This window comes from Amblyomma americanum, chromosome 1 (genome assembly GCF_052857255.1).
Source record: "Amblyomma americanum isolate KBUSLIRL-KWMA chromosome 1, ASM5285725v1, whole genome shotgun sequence".
NCBI classification, from domain to species: Eukaryota; Metazoa; Arthropoda; class Arachnida; order Ixodida; family Ixodidae; genus Amblyomma; species Amblyomma americanum.
Window position 1 is genome coordinate 5,945,962 of NC_135497.1, and position 14,392 is coordinate 5,960,353.

General features: G+C 46.5%; 1 protein-coding gene across 2 annotated transcripts in view; it reads left to right on the forward strand.

Moving 5' to 3' along the window:
* The window catches only part of LOC144109438 (heat shock 70 kDa protein 12A-like), a 256,290-nt gene that overhangs the window by 240,502 nt on the left and 1,396 nt on the right, over nucleotides 1-14,392 (forward strand). The gene's annotated exons all lie outside the window — the stretch shown is intronic.

Below are 14,392 nucleotides of genomic sequence, written 5' to 3' on the forward strand. Positions count from 1 at the left end.
GCAAAAAGAAGGAACTTGGCTGGAAATTTGCTTGGTATCGTAATGGCAAGATCTTCACCCGAAAATCTGAAGGCAGCACAATTGTTCCTATCGCCCATTTTGACGACCTGCAGAAAATTACGTAGGAATAGCAGCAATGTGAGCTCTATTGTTGCGGTTCCTTATTTTAAATATGGGCTATGTGCCTTCTGAAGTAAAACAGCTTGTATGAATAAAAAACCAGCAATGACGTTTTTCCATCAAAATGTATGATCTCTAGCAAATAAGACCGATGATTTGACCATGTTATTCAACCCCCCACCCCCGGCTTCGGAGTACCGATTACTGTCATAATGTTAACTGAAACTTGGCTAACACCTACATCGCATACGCTCCAGCTTTCCGGTTATCAAGCCTTTTTCTGTAATCGCCGAGATAAGCGAGGGGGAGGCGTGGAGCTTTTGCTCAAGGATGATATTGTTGCTGAACCTGTCCGCGACTTCACTTATACAACTCCTGATTATGAGGCGTTACATTGCAAAGCCGTAAGAATGTAGAACAGCACTGCTGTCTTCTTGTACAGCGGTTCTGTTCTACCATGAGAACAAGGTGACCCGAGAAATCATGGAAGCTTATCACATTCATAATCTGGCAGAAAAGTGCATCAGCAATCCTTCTGTGACATTAAGTGACAAGGAAATTCAATATCTGGACTTGCACATGACATAGGTTTTCAAAAATTATATAAACCGCACTTAGGACAACAGACAAGGGAGACCAAACAACACAAGCGCTTACTCGCAACTGCGCGTTTATTCGAGAAACACACAAAAGGAAGAACAATCACAAACAAAACAAAAGCCATCGCGCAGGCGTGACAGGAAAAGTGCTCATACAGGTGCGTCAAGATAACAAAACTTTCTTTCATGCAAAACCACCATAGGGTCGGCAACACACGTGTGCTGATTCTTGCGGATGTGATAGGCCTCTGAAATCTCTCTGGTTAGCTGATTAGGGTGTCGGAACAAGATTTTAGTTTGGTCAAGCAAAGGCTTGCAGCCGCTGCATTTCGAACCCCCCCTTTTGTCGTTTTTCTGTTTTTTTTATATTTTATTGTTCACGTTCACTATATTACCACATTTTGTTCTTCAATAAACTCAGTTGCTAGTCAGCGCTTGTCTTGCCTTTGTCCCGCCTTTGTTGCGCTGTTCGCCCACCATGAATGCTTACCAACTCGCCCAAATTTCCGCTTTACTCAGCTTCTCAGTTATGTAACAGAAGAAAAAATGAATCTTGTTTTAGGAGGTGATGTAAATATTAACATGCTTTCATCTTCCCAGCTACAAAAATATTTGCAGTCTCTAATTCCAACTACTGCTTTTATAAATACATTACCTACAGCGCGACGCGTGTGACTGTTGATGGCACCTTTTTATTGGTTGTGTCCATTTCAAACATTAATATGAATTCAATAAAGGCCGACGTTGTGTACACCGATATTAGTGACCATCTGGGTATCATCTTGCTAGTGAGTAAAACCCATCATGTGACTCAGAAAACTAAGAAATCGGTTATGTTCACTCTATCACTTCATCAAATCTCGAGGCATTTCGCTGTGCTATCGACTAACAAACCTGGGAAAGCGTTTACGGAGCTCAAGACAGTGGCTCTGCCTATTCAGCTTTCATCAATATTTTCAAAACTTTATATAATGCACACTTCCCACTGAAGAAACTGCAAAGGGCATCTATAGCGCGGAAACCTCGGCTGACTACTGGGCTTCTTGATATGATTAAGCATGCCATGTATGCGCAATTTGTGAAAAGTCTAGATGCAGCGCTGTTTACCTAGTTTAAAATTTTCAGAAATTCTCTGACAAAAAAGCATAGGGCTGCAAACGATGCTTATTTTCTATGTATAATTAGCGACCTTGACAACCAACGAACCAGCTTTTGTTAAGGTTGGTTTTAACAATTGGAAAAAAGCTATCGAGAAGTTCCAGTCACATGAAAATCGCAAATTTCACTTGGCCTCCGTGAGCCGAAACTTGTCAAGCCAGGCAGGCATTCCTGTTTTGCGTCTCCTTTCGCAGCAATACAACAAACAGCGGGAGGAGGCCAGGGCAGCACTTCGTGTCATCGTTAGCTCTGTGCGCTACCTCTGCCGCACAGGTGAAGCTCTTCGGGGAGGAGGTAAACGTGATTGAAATTTGCTCGATTTGCTCGAAGAGAGGTCTGAGGATGTCCCTGTCCTTAAGACGTGGATGACTACGAGAAATAAATGGGTGAGCGGTGACATGCAGAATGAGCTTATAGAGATTATGGCCCATAGTGGGCAACCAGAAATTATAAACGGCATGAAGTCTAGTCCATTTTTTGGCATCATTGCTGATAGAACAAGCGATGTAAATGGTGACGAGCAGTTCACCTTTTGCGTGCGGTCGGTGCAAAGCGAGAATCTCGAAGTTCTGGAAGAGTATCTCGGCCTGCATAACGCGCCTGACAGTAGATCTGAGACCCTATGCTCGGCCATCAAGGACATGATCCTGCGCCTCGGCCTCGACTTTCGCTGTGTACGAGGCCACTGCTTTGATGGGGCGGCGAATATGTCCGGTCGTTTTTCGGGTGTGCAAAAAAGTCTTAATGATTGTGAGCCACGGTCAGTGTATGTCCATTGCAGCAATCACTGTTTAGATCTGGTACTGGAAGAGGCTAGTGGGAGTTGACATAATTGGAGACGGTCTTACCACTGTTGAGGACGTTTCCAACGCAGTCCTCGACTCCAAGAAGTGCAAAAGTGTTTATGCTAACATAATACTTCCTACAGGACGCGAGTCAGCTGTGGAGAGTGGATCGGGGCCAAATAACTTACTGCCGCTTTTCCCGACGCGATGGACAGTTAGAGTCAAGTCGATGCAAAGATTCGTTGAGAATTACGCCAGAGTTCAAGAGACATTCAAGGAGCTCTTGCAGACACCAGGTTCAGTGACCGAAAGCAGCAAGGCTATTTTTAGAGGTTACGATCGGCTTTTGCAGAAATTTGAAACTTTGTTAGGTATCCACATTTCCATAGTCTTCTTTGGGCCTTGTGAAGAATTAGCAAGGGCTCTCCAGAGCTCAACATATTGCACCGCAGGTGCAAAAAATGCAGCAGTGGCTCTCTGCGAGGCGATCTCCCAGTTGCGCTCTGAAACTGCGTTTTAGAAGCTGTGGTAGCACACGAGCACAACAGCAGCGAGCCTAGGCCTGAAGGAACCTCGTATGTCAAGGCCGACAAAACCTCCTGAACGAGAACAGAAAACTGGGCGAGTTGGAATGTATTCATCTTTAAGCAGCGCGAAACACAGGACAAGAGGAAGAAACATGAGACGACACGAGCGCTTTTCTAACAACTGAACTTTTATTTTAGAAAGGTTAGATATATAGGCACCAAAACAATAACCGAAAAAACACAAAAAACCCAGAACATAAAATCGTGATAGTCCGTAAACCGTACGTGCAGGCAGTGGGAGGTTTATCGCCTCATTTTAACAAACAGCAATCTTAACACATGACATGCACCCAGCTATCACCCTGTTGCCACACATTCCCCAAGAGCGTGAATCTCTTTTTCCACCAGATTGATAGAAGGCGAAGCATTTCTGATAAGGCAGGAGTCTGAATCTTGTGTCGCTTCGCCTTCTATCAATCTGGTGCACTGCCGAAAATGTAAAGACTGTTTCCCCTATTTGGACAGGACAAATATCTTGTTTAGTCACCCATACCGGACCTGCAGGGAGTTAGTTGAAGCATTTCTGATAAGGCAGGAGTCTGAATCTTGTGTCGCTTCGCCTTCTATCAATCTGGTGGAAAAAGAGATTCACGCTCTCGGGGAATGTGTGGCGACAGGGTGATAGCTGGGTGCATGCCATGTGTTAAGATTGCTGTTGTGCTTTGTTAAAATGCGGCGATAAACCTCCCACTGCCTGCACGTACGGTTTACGGACTATCGCGATTTTATGTTCTGGGTTTTTTGTGTTTTTTCGGCTATTGTTTTGGTGTCTATATATCTAACCTTTCTAAAATAAAAGTTCAGTTGTTAGAAAAGCGCTCGTGTCGTCTCATGTTTCTTCCTCTTGTCCTGTGTTTCGCGCTGCTTAAAGCTGAAAACCTCCTGCGAGGAATGAGACGACTGATAGACCTCTCCAGCCAGTTGCACTTGACGTTAAGGCCGCTCTGCGCAAGGAGTATTTCGCTACTGCCGACCTAACCATAAGCGAAACAAAACAGCGTTTTGAGCAGCCGGGCATGGAACAGCTCGTAAAACTAGACGACATCTTAACCAGCGCCGCTGGAGGTGGTCGGTATACAGCAGATGAGCTAGAGGCGGCTTTGGGGGTGCATGCAGTTGATTTTGACTTGTGCAGACTCTCGGCGCAGTTTATGCTATTATCAACTCTTCTAAGCGGTGCTGATTCTACCACAACTCCGGGCATTTTGGAGATCCTACTAAGGGAATCGCAAAACAATCGCGAGTTGATGGATCAGGTCGTGAGGTATGTTCAGCTTTTGTTTTCCATACCAGCGTCTGTCGCTTCTGGGGAACGATCTTTTAGTGCTCTGCGCAAGGTCAAAACGTATTTGCGCAACCGAACGACTCAAAAGAGGTTATTGCGTCCTTCGTTTTGCGTATACACAAATAAAAAAACGGCGCTCCTAGGTTTAGACGACGTCATCAGGGAGTTTGTGAGCAGAACAGCGAAGCGAGCAGCAACCTTTGGTCCCGCCTAAGCACCTAGAAAGAGCAGCACTGTCCGAAATGTCTGCTGCCTGCGTGCATTATTGGTAACTGTGTACATGTACTGTAGCGCGTTTGCTTGTATTGTGGTATTTAAACTGTTCTATGTTATGGTTTTGTTCATTCGCGAATGCCTAGATATGTAAATTTGTCAAATGTCAATAAATATGTGCGCACTGAAAATTCATTTTGTAATTTTTTTCTTGTTAATGCTTGTATATTAAGAATCATCTAGCGATTAAAGAAACCCTGAATAAGGAAAATAATTTTTTTCACGCAGTTAATTCTCTCTCGAACGAACTTGGATTGTAATATCTGAAAACCTAGGTACATAAACAAAAAAACAAGTAAAAAGAAACTTGTTTGAGCCCCCCCCCCCCCCTCCACCCACTAAAAATATATTTCTAGCGTCCCTGGTGATAGCAGACCCCACGAAATCTCGAAACGTGATGAGTTAGAGCGAATGCTCTTAAAATTCAATAGGGTTTTCACCGGCTCTGAGCCATCAGGAAGCACTGAAGTGGCATTTTCTATTATTACTAACCAAATTAAGGAATCCGCAGCCTTTTCTCCCACAGAAGTCTTCAGCCTACTAATGAACCTGAAATTGACATCCGCTGTTGACTATGATGGCTTACAAATAAAGCCAACTAAGAATGCGGCTGATGCAATAGCTCCACCCCTACTTTTCATCTCTGTGTTTTTCACTCGTATCAATAATTTTTAAAAGTGGTGACATGAATACTCTTTCAAATTATTGTCCTATTTCTGTTCTCCCAATTTCCTCTAAAGCCCTTGAGAAGGCAGCACTTAAAAGAACTCAAGTTTTTTCAATAAATAAGCATTAATAAGTGGCGCTCAGTTTGGCTTTCGCAAGGGTCGCCCCGCTGATACACTTTAGTTTTACAAAAAGAGCTAATCTTGAAAAACATTGAAAAGAAATGTTTAACGCTTGGATTTGTTGACTTAAGGAAAGCGTTCGATCTTCTAAACCACGATATATTACTCTGCAAATGATAAAGATATGGCGTCCGCGGAATATGTCTTGATTTTTTTTTCGTTCCTCTCTAAAAACAAAAGTCTTTGTGATGCATTGCAGATGATACATTGCGGCGTTCCCCAAGGAAGCCCTTTGTGTCTATTTCTATTTAATGCATATATTAATGATATCATTAACGTAGCCACAGATACAGAATAAGTTTTGTGTACGCTGACGACGCAAGCCTTTTTCTGCCTGTCTCTTCCCCCAGTGACCTCTCCGCGCATGGTCCCACTACAAAGGTTTAGCCGCAAGCTGTAATAAGACCAAAGCTGCTTTTTTCCGACCAGTTCATCATAAACATACCTTTTTATTTTACAGCAGAGGTGGAAATGGTGGACACATTTAGATCAGTTGAAGTTACGTTTGATGCCTGTATGAAGTGAACTGATGATTTAACTTATCTCACAAAAAAGCTAGCATCACCAATTGGCATCCTTTGTCGATATGATTTCACTCCGAGTTTACAATTAATTATCTATCATTGATTTCAGCCGCATATTAACTATTGTCACTTGGTCTGGGGCACCACATCAAAAGCAAATATCACCTGTCATCGCTGCAAAAGAAAGCGATCAGACTTGTTGCTGGAGTAGTTACAATGCCCCCAAAGGAATTGTGTCTCTTTTGTACTTCGCCCAACTAAAGCCAAGAGAAATGTTAGTTTTAACCGCATCAACCGACGCATGGGCGCTTTTTCTCTGCTATCATGCTTTGAGATGTATTACTTTCTTTAAAAAAAAGCGTTATTCAGCGCTTTGCACGGGCTGCCTCTATTTCCATCTTGTTCAGGTTTGCATTTGTATAAGGCTACAGACTCCCTCAAGCTAAAATCTCAGCTTTTCGTCTGTGGCCTATTCTTTGTGCCTTTGGCCTATTTGGGAGTAAGTGTCTTATGAAATAAAAAGGAAAGGTCAGAGACCTTCGGCTGATTGGAGAATTTGAGGTGGCATCTCTTGTATTGTCAAGGTGGAGGCGGGTCGTTTGGATATGCGATGTGGTTGTTTTACCTAAATATCTTTATTGATAAATACCAGTCGTGTTAATTCTGAGAACAATCATTTCACGCGGAGTTTTCTTAGAAAAGACAACTGCGCTTCCCATTCCAATTCACTTTTGATTTTAGTACAGTTTTGTCCTCGCTGATAGCGTCGCATCGCAAGCGTTATAGTTTAACTTTTAAAATTAGCGTAATGATATTTCTGTCTTTTAAATGCGATGCTGATCAAATAATAACTATGAAAAAGGATTAGAAATACATCGCAAGCATTACACGTCCCATAATTTTCCTCACTATTTGTACCAGGAACACTTATTTGCACAACTTCTCTCCTTAGCCATTCACCATTGCCACATACGGGACACCCTTTGTAGCTGACGCCGTGATCGTTAATTGCCTGCGTCAGGGGTGTTGTGTTCCAGTGAGTGTCGTCCGTGTCTTTCGTGTCACATCTTCCTCCCACACTGTTTTCTGCGTTGGCTCCTGAACGGCCGCTGTGATTGCAGCTAACCGTTTTCGGCGTGCGTGCCGAAGATGGAGGCCGACAGATGTTCCTCGAATCTCGGCCGTGCTCGAATGCACTCGAAGATAGACGCATGGAACCCCGCTCCCTCTCCCTGAGACGATCTAGCACCAACCCGGGGAGAGAGGCACAGCTTTACGCGGGCTGAAGTGCGGCTCCGTCTCTCCTATAAAGGCCTAAGCGACGTGAAATAATGTGTGCAACATTCTTGCTTTACTTCCTTTCTCCAAGCGCTTTTAGCACAGCTCTGTCAGCATACAAAGCGTACGTATTACGAAAACACATTTCCGTGTAGGCAGCCCTGCCTGCAAAGCCCGTGCAATGCGTACTTTTAAAAGTACGTTCTTGCGCAAAAAGAAAAGGAAAGCCAACAGCACCTTTATCGTAAACCTATACAGCCCGCCCAGCCAGACCAAAGAGGACTTTATCAGACTCTTTGCGGAGGCGAAAAAGAAGGCGGGACAAAACGCACTGGTAATTGCGGGCGATTTTAACGCTAAAAGCCCAAAATGGGGCTACCCCAAAGAGGACAAAAAAGGGCGCGGCATATGCACGGCGGCAGAAAGCGTGGGCTGTGAACTTCTAACCGACGAAAATCAACCGACCAGACAGGGAAACAGCGTGAGTCCAGACACGTGTCCCGACCTAAGCTTCGTCAGGGGTGCCAAGAACGCAGAGTGGGAGAACCTGCTCGAGAACATTGGCAGCGATCACTACATTCTAAGAATCAGCCTTACGGCGGAACAAGTCGGGAGGAAGATTGGCACGGCTCGGCTAACAGATTGGGACGCCTTTAGAGCGCACTGCAAGCAGCTCGAAGGAGGAACCATCGAATCGGCGGAGAACTGGAGCCAACAACTAAGACAAATCCAGGACCTCTACACCAAAGAGGTAGTTAGAACAGAACAGACACCCGAGGTGGTCAAGCGGCTACTAAGGCTATGGGAGGCAAGACGCGGACTCATCAAGCGGTGGAAGAGACAAAAACTCAATAGAAAACTCAAAAAGAAAATTGCGGACATTACCAGGCAGGCGGAGGAGTACGCGAACCAGCTGGCCAGACAGGGATGGCAACAGTTTAGCAACTCGCTGAACGGCACCCTCAGCACGGCTAGGACGTGGCAGATCCTCAAGGCCCTCTTGGATCCGAGCAAAAACAAATCGGAAAGCAGCAAAGCGATACAGCGGCTAACCCATCAATACCAAGGAACAGACGAGCAACTACTAGAGGAAGTAAAGGTCAAATGCTACGGCAAAGACCAAGTCGAAAGTTATAAAGAAGAATACCGCGGAGAAGACAACCCCACGATGGACAGACCCATCACGAGAGAAGAAGTGATGGAAGCGGTCGCGTCGGCAACAAAAAACACAGCGGCAGCAGCAGACAAGATCCGAAACTCCTTAATTCGCAACCTCAACGACGAGGCAATAGACCAACTGACCAAATATCTAAACACGCTATGGCAGGAAGGAAGAGTCCCGGCGGAATGGAAACACGCCGTCGTAGTGATGATCCCGAAACCAGGCAAGAAACTACAGATAGAGAACCTCAGGCCGATATCACTCACGTCGTGCCTGGGGAAGCTCTATGAGAAAATAATAACCAGAAGAATCCAAAATCATCTAGAAAAGGAGCAACTGTACCCGGACAGCATGTTTGGGTTCAGAGCCAACCTATCCACGCAAGACGTGCTACTCCAACTCAAGGAAGAAGTGCTCGAAACGATGCCGAAAGCGGGCGAAAACGTGGTCATGGCCATCGACATAAAGGGGGCCTTTGACAACGTGAGCCACGTGGCCATCATGGAGGGCCTGAACAACGCCAACTGCGGAAAGAGAACCCACGACTACGTCAGGGACTTTCTCAGCAACAGAACGGCAACGGTAGGGCTAGGCGAGCTAAGAAGCGACGTCTTCCACACCCCGTGTAAAGGCACACCTCAAGGCTCGGTCATCTCGGCCGTCCTCTTCAACGTGGCAATGATTGGACTAGCAAACAAACTAAAGAAGATCGAGGGAATTCAGCACGCGATGTACGCCGACGACATCACGGTCTGGACCACCCGGGGATCCCTAGGCGAAAAACAAGAAAGGCTGCAAGAAGCTGCCACCTGCGTGGAAAATTACACAAAGGAAAGAGGACTGCGGTGCTCGACAGAGAAATCGGGGCTCCTCAGAATCGGCAGACATCCCACCCAAGCAACCCTGGAAGTCACCCTCGAGGGTCAACTCATACCCGAAAAGAACATGATAAGAATCTTGGGCATGTGGCTACAAGGCAGCCGCAAATGCAGTCACAACATTAGCCTGCTAAGCAAAGCGGCAGAGCAGGTGGGCCGCATGATCAACCGCGTCTCTCAAAAGAGATACGGCATGGGAGAGGAAGACACCCTCAAGCTAGTAAACAGCCTCATAGTCAGCCGAGTTACGTACTCCCTGCTGTACCACGCAACCACCAAGGCGGAAAGAGAACAAGCCGACACCATCCTGAGGAAGGCTTACAAGACGGCTCTCCACTTACCCAGAAACACGTCAACCGAGAAACTGCTACAATTAGGCATCAGCAACACTTTCGACGAACTCGCGGAAGCGCTGCTGGGAGCACAAAAAGTCAGACTAAGAGGCACTCCTGCGGGACGGGCGCTCCTGAAAAGGCTGGGTCGGGACACTCGCGGACTGACAGACAGATACGCGGAGGTGCCGGACCACCTTAGAGAAACCTTTAACGTTAAGCCCATACCGAGAAATATGGACCCTAACCTTCACGCAAACCGACGCAAGGCTAGGGCGGAGTACGTAGAGAAAACGCTAGCCTCGGAAGAAAACACAATATACACGGACGCTGCCGTCTACCCGTGCGGGTCAGAACACGCAGCCGCACTGGTAGTCGTAGACAGCAAAGGAAGAATGCTAACGAGCGCCGCAGCAAAAGTCGCGGGCGCAGCGGAGGCCGAGGAAATTGCCGTCGCGCTGGCGGCAGCAGAAGGCTACAGAACCGGTCGCCCACTCAACATACTAACAGATTCGAAAGAAACGTGCAAAAACTATACAAAGGGCATAGTCAGCAAAACGGCCCTTAGGATACTCGGCGGGGTAGCCCCTGCAGGGTTGGAAAAACTCAGACATAATTTAATTTGGATCCCAGGCCACGCGGGAATAGAGGGGAACGAAAGGGCGGACAGCTTAGCTCGAGGGGAAGCAATCCGAGCCGGCCAGTCACACGCCCCGGGTCTTCACCTTCAAGCCTGCGAGGGGGGATACACAGCACTTTTAAACCTATGCAAAGGCGTCAGGATTAGATACCCGCAACCACACAAAGCTCTGACAAAGGAGGAGGCCACTGCTTGGCGCAGATTGCAAACGAACTCCTTCCCCAATTTATATATACTAAGCAAAATGTACCCATCGCAATACAGGGACACCTGTCCGTGGTGCGGAGCCATACCCACTTTCTACCACATCACATGGGAATGCGAACGTAACGAGGCATTTCACAAACACAAACACCCGAGTGCGGAGCAATGGGAGAGCCGTCTCACCAGCAGCGAGCTCACGGCCCAGAGGGCCTTTATAGAGCACGCGACCGGTGCAGCACGACTCAGTGGAGCCTTGGAATAGGGGCCCACCCTTGCTGAAAGAAGACTCTAGTCGCCGGCGCAAGCACGAAGACGACGGAGCCTTCGATCCGCGAATCCCTTTGGAAATCAATAAATGTTTTCACTCACTCACTCACTCACTCACTCTTGCGCAATAAGCAGGACGAAACACATACTACATGTACAGAGAGCATACGTGCTGCACGTTCATTAGCCTAACTTGGCGATCATAAAGCGCATTTACATAAACGTGCGAGAAATCAAATTTCCATAATGCGTTCACAAAATTGCAAGCTATTTCACGGCATTCGATATTGCCACGCTGGTCGTATACCTGTCTCGCCACCACTAGCCACACTCCAGGGAACTACGATCATTAGGCCTGAACCACCCCGGTGTGATATATTAGGTGAAGCTTGTGGCGCCCAAGCAGAAAATTTTTCAAATTAGCCCTTCGTAACCACGCCAAATATTGCGCCGTGACAAGTTTCAGAGAAATGACACGATGGATGGATGGATGGATGGATGGATGGATGGATGGATGGATGGATGGATGGATGGATGGATGGATGGATGGATGGATGGATGGATGGATGGATGGATGGATGGATGGATGGATGGATGGATGGATGGATGGATGGATGGATGGATGGATGGATGGATGGAATGGATGGATGGATGGATGGATGGATGGATGGATGGATGGATGGATGGATGGATGGATGGATGGGTGGGTGGGTGGGTGGGTGGGTGGGTGGGTGGATGGATGGATGGATGGATGGATGGATGGATGGATGGATGGATGGATGGATGGATGGATGGATGGATGGATGGATGGATGGATGGATGGATGGATGGATGGAACATGCCTATTGTTATCTCTAAACCCTAAGGCCTCAGGAAGAGTGACTGTGCCTGCATCGACATCGGGATGGATACCATCACATTTTAGGATGAGGTGTTGTACTGTTTCTACCGATATACCACACACAGCACATGTGTCTTCTTCGTTAAATTTCTTTTGCACACTCCTCTTGCACACAGCGCCCTCTCGCGCCGCCCTGAGCTTTCATCGCTGAAACGACCCTCTCTCAGGACGCGGACGACACACTTCCCATTTCTAGTACACTATACCAGTATGGAAACTAGGAGCGTCCCCTTTGAAATAGGGACGGTGGCAGTTGCCATCATCTTTTTTTTAGAGCGAAAGCTCTACTTGGCGACCAAAACCGCAAAAGCATTGACCTCGTATAAATAAATACAATAAATACTGCCGCGACTGGGATTCGAACCATCGGCGGCGCGAACAGATCAGCTTCGCTGGGTACAAACAGAAACAAATTTTCGTTGCACCCATCTCAGGTAGGAATCTGACACTAAACCAGCCGCTGCTGGCTTCGTCATGTTACAAGTCCCTCAGGGACACCAAGGGCCCTAGCCTCGAGACCCGCAGCCGATTATGCCTTATGTTTGCAACACACTCGCCCTGTGCATTGCACAACCTAGTCTTCCTCAACTTCCATCTGCGACGATCAGATAAGCTTAACCCAGAGCTTAACCTGTCTACTATCGTCGCCAGACGCGCCGACGACCCAGCAAAGCAAAACCGTGAGCCAATCAGGCTAGACACATGCTTTCGCGCGTCTACTCGGTTTAACTACGTTAAAACCCAACCATTCTTATTTTTCTTTAAGGTGTTATAAATCGGTTTATAAATTCGCCATTTTCTTTACATTCTTCTCGTGTCCCCTCTCTTCCAATCGCCTTTTGCTAACTTCTACCGCAAGTTCATTCATATGACCACTGTTCTCTCTAAGAACGTCTTCTTGGGCGAGTTGGTCACAATTAATCTTTGGCACTAGGCGCGAACACACATAGAACACAAGGAAGGGAACGGGACAAAGCGCCTCCCGTTCCCTTCCTTGTGTTCTGTGTGTGTTCGCGCCTAGTACCAAAGATGAGTTCTGTCTAAACTCCGGGGCCTCAGGAAGAGTCCCCAGTGCTTGCATCGACATCCGGATGAATACCGCCGCAAGGTGTTGAATTGCTTCTACAGGTTTACCACACACTGCATATGTGCCATCTTCTTCGTTAAATTTGTTTTTGAAGCTGCGCATTCTAAGACACCCTGATCTAGCTTGAAAAAGTAGGGCACCGCCTCTTGAGTTATCATCGAACGATTCCTTCCTGATCTGCGTTTTCCAGTGTCGATATACTTATACACTATTCTTCTTTTCCATTGAATCTATCCAATTTTTGCATTCTGCGCTTTTTGCCTGTCCGCTCAAAGCTCTTTATTTCTCAGTCCATGTTTCCTGCATACCTACTGGTTAATTTTCCTAGTTCTTTTCCACCAGTGTGAGTCAACGTTCTGTATGGGTATTTAAATACCTTAGCTGCCCACCTGTTATCGCCCAATTTTTTTCTGGCGTTCTTCGTATAGTAGTTTCCTCTGAGCTTTCCCGTGCTTCGAACGGATGCCCAAGCCCGTATCCCCCTGTACTGCCCCGTTTGTGGTTTTTTGCCTTGGGCACCTAGTGCCATTCTACCAACAGCTCTCCAATTTATTCCTAGTCTCGACTGAACTTCTATCCTTAGGCACAAAACCGCATTCCCGAAAGTATAGCCTTAGCACCATTATTCATTTCCAAATACCTCTCAGTGCTTCATACTTGTTGTACCCCCATAATGCCCCTACGCTTCATTGTCGCGGCATCTCTACACCCTATCGCCATAACAGCCCTGTTCGTGCTTTTCCGTATATATCGTTCGTTCGTTTACCCATGCCGTGAGGCATGTATTCTGCCAGTCTGGGTATTTCATGTCCATGTGTAAGTAAGCACCTGATTAATGGAATCGTTGAAAAATCATCACACCTGAATTTAACTGCGCTAAAAAGTGGAGCCCAGAGCGTCTGCACAAGAAATAACCAGTCTGTAAATCCTCCTGCCTATCAGCTTATAGTACAACATCGTACGCATACATTAAACCCCGGTAGCCGTTGCCCAACAACCTTTCCGCCTAAATCTATACGGACAGATCATAACCTAGATTGCTTCCTTGTAGCCCTTCTTTCCTTACTTATCATATAAACCATGAACATCAGCGGTGATAGAGGACAACCTTGCCTTATCCTTTGTGTACCTCGGCAGTATGTCGTACTCCTAATTCCTTCCCATGTTATTTCAACTTTAATTTTCTCGATATATTTCCTGTAGAAAAATCAATGACCTCATGACCGATACCTTCATCTCTTAATGTGTTCCACAGGAATTTCCTGTTCACGTTGTCCGTATGCACCGCTTATGCCCAGGAAGGCTAAATACAGAGGTCTGTTTTCTGTCTTAGCTATTTATATGCTGGGTAAGTACGAACAGGCTATCATCTAAGCGCCCTGCCACTTCTGAGCCCGTTCTGAAGTTCCCCAAGTATTCGATTACTTTCTACCCGTGACTACATTTTTAATTTTACCGCCTGCA